This window comes from Budorcas taxicolor, chromosome X, assembly GCF_023091745.1.
Source record: "Budorcas taxicolor isolate Tak-1 chromosome X, Takin1.1, whole genome shotgun sequence".
Taxonomy (NCBI): domain Eukaryota; kingdom Metazoa; phylum Chordata; class Mammalia; order Artiodactyla; family Bovidae; genus Budorcas; species Budorcas taxicolor.
Window position 1 is genome coordinate 44,474,295 of NC_068935.1, and position 5,011 is coordinate 44,479,305.

The following is a 5,011-nucleotide window of genomic DNA, read 5'->3' on the forward strand; positions in this document are numbered from 1 at the left end:
ATCCCCCACTCTCTATGGCCTTTGCCTACCTCACAATAACAATAAGGTGTGTAGGTGGCGAGTATTATTAGGCCCATGTGCAGGTGGAGAAAGTGAGGCAAGGCCAAGACGGGATGAATCAAATCAACAAGCTGGTTTCTTGTGTACTCTGTTCAAGGCACCGCTCATTGAGTGCCTGCCTTGAACAAGGCATGATTCTCCAGCCATGTCAATCAATACTCATGTTATTGCTCCCTTTCAGACAGGCCCGGGTTTGCTTGAATTAGGACTGGAAGAGACTTTTCTGACAGCCTGGGAGCTGAGTACACAGCCACAAATGAACACAGCTAGGAAGACCAGAGCCCCTGAGATGACACCCAGGGCTTAAGAGTGGTGGGTTTCCTGTGTAGAATGAAAGGAACTCTCTGATTGGTTCATGACCATAAGGCTCACTCTGGAGTCAAGCACTGTGCTTCCCCTGCATTATCTCATTGGGTTCCCACAACCCTGGAGATACAAAATATCTTTATTCCCATTTTACAGATGAGGAACCTGAAGTTTACTGACTTGCCGAGATCACAGAGGTAGTCAGTGGCAGAGCCACTTGAACAGGTGTCCCTGATGTGGAGCCAACCTTAAGGCATCTGTGTTTCCAGCTGAAGACATGCCAACAAGTTCTCTACAGGATTTGAGCAGAGCACTGGGAGTCTGTCATTCTACACAGACAAGAAAGCTCTTTCAGCTGGAACTTCACACCATCACCTTTGGCTTCAGTGGCTGCATCAACAGCACCAGTGCTCAAATGAGGAGTGAAGGCATGCATAATCTAGCTCTTGGATTTAATCTTCAATAAAATGGAACCACATACTGAGTCTTCTGTTGGAAAGTAACATTTTAGGAAGATTTCAAGCCAACAACGGGCATAATTTGTAAGTTCCCATACATAAAGGGCTGGCCTTCAGCTATCGATGAATGAGCTTTTCTAGGACAGTACTCCTCCAATGGGTCGGGAAGATCCCCTGAAGAAGGGATAGGCTACCCACCCCAGTATCCTTGGGCTTCCCTGGTGGCTCAGCTGGTAAAGAATCCACCTGCAATGTGGGAGACCTGGGTTTGATCCCTGGGTTGGTAAGATCCCCTGGAGAAGGGAAAAGTTACCCACTCCAGTATTCTGGCCTGGAGAATTCCATGGACTGTATAGTCCATGGGGTTGTAAAGAGTCGGACATGACTGAGCGACTTTCACTTTCATTTTCAATGGCTCTGGAGAGCTGTCCTTCCCTCGTATGCAGTGACTAGGCAGAAGTGATCATGAGCCAAGGCTCTGAAGTCAGAATGCCTGGGTTCTAATCTTGGCTCTGACTCTTGTTAGCACTATAATCTTAGACAAATTACTTCATCTTTCTGTACCTCCTTTTCCTCATCTGTTGCACAAATTCAGTGCATTATTATTTGTAAAGTACTTAAAGCAGAACCTGGTGTATAGTCAACAGTCCATAAGCTATCCTGCTGCTTTAGGTAAGAAATGATCCTGTGATGCAAAACTGGCCTGTGGACAGACCACCACATAAACAAAGCAGAAGCAGCAAGTTGAACCTGAAGCCTACGAGTTCAAACTTCTGTATACCAAGTATTTCTCTTTCCCTTTTCCATTGTTTGATGTTAACCTCCAGGGTATTAGTTAAATTGTGCCCTACCAGAAGCCGCACTCTGTGACCACCAAAACTCAGAATTGCCCACCTCTGTCTTTTAGCAATTCTGCGTAGTGACTCAGCACTCGCTTTCTAATTCCCCCATAGAACTCTAAACCTGAGGCTAGCCTGAACCACAACAGTGGGTGACACTGGCGGTGTGTATTGGGTGTCCTCTTTCACTCCTTCCTTCAGCATCTCCCTCCTTCAATTCTCCCAGATACTCAGTGCTCTTGTGATGACTCTGCCTGGGCAGGGCTCCTTGCAAAGAGACACCCAAAAGACTATTAGTCTAGGGCTCCAGACCTTCCCCAAATGGGATTCTGGTTGAGCAAAACCTACGTCCCCCTATGTCCAAGTAGGATTCAAATAGCCTAATCCCGCATTCACGAAACAAACATGCTCCACCCCAAATAGCTTCCGAATGTTTGTTAGTGAACTGAAAGACTGAGCCAAGACAATTTTGTCATTACCAAGCTGTTTGTCTCCATCCCCCACATGATGGATTCCCTCCTCTTGCCAGGCCACCCTTGATAGCTATGACCTCTATTTTCTCAATGTCAGCCATAGTAAACCACATCTCAGGAGCATCTGAAGAGGTCTATAACATCTCTATGTTCTCAGTGGTGAAATATTTGATGTCATTATATATTTTTTAAATTTCTGAGGTAATCTGTTATAATTTTTTACACTTAAAGTTAAGAGATTTGGGAAACTTTTTACTGGAAAGCTCTAAAAGATTGGAAAAAAGCATGATTGTCTTTTTTTCTTGACTCAGAAGAGCACACATTTTTGGTAAAATATATCAGTTCCTGCGTGTGAAGAGTTTTCATGAAACATTCATCTATTCTTGTGAAATGTTGGCTTTTGTGCAAATCGAACTATATGGTGTGTGATTTAGTATCAAATTGATGGAATTTCCTTCCTGAGATCTGAGTTCTCTCACTTAGCACTTTTCCCTTCACTGGGCAGCCCTAGACGGGTTTGTTTCCTCTCCTCTTTGCTGCTCCCAACCCACTTCCATCATCAGTTGCTCATCCTTGTTTATTGTAGAAATAGACAAAGACAACATGCTGTGGGGTGAGTTAGGTTCCTCAAAATTCATGTGTTGAAGTCCTAACCCCCAGGACTTCAGAACACAACTGCACTTAGAGATAGGATCTTTAAAGAAGTAGTAAAATAGTTAATTTTTTTTAAGTTCATGTAGGTGGACCCTGATCCAATATGATTGGTGTCCCTATAGGAAGAGATTAAGACATAGATGAACACACAGGGAAGACTACGTGGAGACACAAGAGAAGATGGTCACCTATAGGCCGTGAAGATAAGCCTCAGAAGAAACCAACCCTGCACCACCTTGATTTTGTACTTGCAAACCCTAGAACTGTTAGATAATAAATCTATGTTGTATAAGCACCCAGGCTGTGGTACTTTGTTATGGGAGTCTAGCAAACTACTATACTACATATACAGTCAATTAATATTATTATTTTTTTTTTGGATAGGTAAAGTGATCAAATATCCAAGTTTTTAATGACTTATATATGCCTCAGGGCCAGGTATCCTGGGGCAAGTCCTCAAGAGGACAGATGTACTCTAAGGCTCAGGGTCTCTGATGTGAAGTAGCTGTCTGGCTCAACCAATGGTGACTACAGGGCTTAGCATTTTATCCTTACAGCCTGGCAGTCTGGCCCCAGGAAAGTTTATATTGCAGTTCACTCAGTTTATGGGGAACAGTGAGGCTCAGGGGGGCACACCGTTTTGTGGATGCCCCTCCCTTCCCAGCACAGCCCACCCAATCTGAGGCACGTAATTAAAAGAGATCCAACCCCAACTGGCAGCAGTAGGCCTGATTGCCTTGGCCATTGCCATAGACTCAGGTGAAGAGCCCAGAATAAAGGAAAAGAACTCACTCTAGGACCACAGCAGAGAGGGAGAGGCCCTGGACTGAGAAACCTAGCTTCTTAATCTTTTTGTCAAGGACCTTGAGCAAATTACTCAACCTCTCAGGGCCCCCTTTTCCTTATCTGTAAAAACAAATGGTTGCATCTGCTTCCTGCTAAAGCAGGATTTCTCAAGGTAGGATTCAGCATGAACCAGCTGCAGCCCAATCATCTGGGATACTTGTACCCAGTAGCATCCTGGGCCCTAACCCAGACCCACCCAATCAGAATCTCTTGTGTGGGAATCTACATCTTAACAAGCCCTATTGTTTCATGGTCTCATTCAACTCAGAGTCTCATGAGCCTGTGACCCGTTATCTCCTCTGTCCCATCCCTTTCATCCATTTAGAAACAAGATCACTTTCTCCCCACGGCCGTTTGCTGCTCTGTGCTTCTGCTTCTATCCTTGCTGCAGCTGGTGCAGTGCTTTCTGGCTCTAAAAGCCATCTTTCTACTTCCAGCAAAGGATGGCCCCGAGCAAGGAGAAAAGCAAAAATAAGTTTGATGGGAAATAATTTTGAAACTTCTAACTTAACATAAACTTTTGATATTGTCTGGCTTTTAATTTTCCAGAACTTGTTTGTCCTTCATGAGCACAAATAATCAGTAGGGAGCCTCACTAAAAATTTCCTTGAACTGGTTCCTTTGACTGAAAAAACAACGGAGAGAAGGGTAGGTTCGATAATCTTTTGAGTTCTACCTCGCATGATTGTTTTGCATATCAGTATTTTGGCCTTTCCTGCTAAAGGTCTTTCCTTGGGTTTGCAAACAGGAGTTTGAGAAGAGTCCTGGTACTGACTGAGCTTTCTTGGTAATGTCACACAATTTCCAACCACAAAGTCAATCTTCATTTGAGTCAGAGCAATTAGAGGAAGACAATGGCTGTGGACCACACGACTGAAATATTTTATCGAGGAAGCCAAAGAGGCAATTCAAATGGGAGAACATCTTTTTTACAATTATGGGGTGCAATCTGCCACCTTTTAGCAGCAAAATGCCCAGAAGTTATTCTTAAGGAAGAGGAGAAAATATGAGTATTCAAGACCCCCTCTCTACAGGTTGTAGGGAATGGTATTATTTTCCTGCATCTTTTATAACATCTGTTTTTCACAATGTTTCTATAATTCAAAGCTGAAACCCTGATTTCCAGTTGATCTAGCATTGTCCACATTCTGGTCCAGGATAGTTTTGATCAGAGTCCCAAGATCACAAATACGCATGATCTTGGGGTCTGTATAAAAACATACTGTAGGGACTTCCCTAGTGGTCCAGTGGCTAAGAGTCTGCACTCCCAATGCGGGGGCCCTAGGTTCCATTCCAGATCAGGGAACTGGTTTCCACATGCTGCATGCTACAACTTAGAGTTCGAGTGCAGCAACTAAAGATACCACATGCTGCA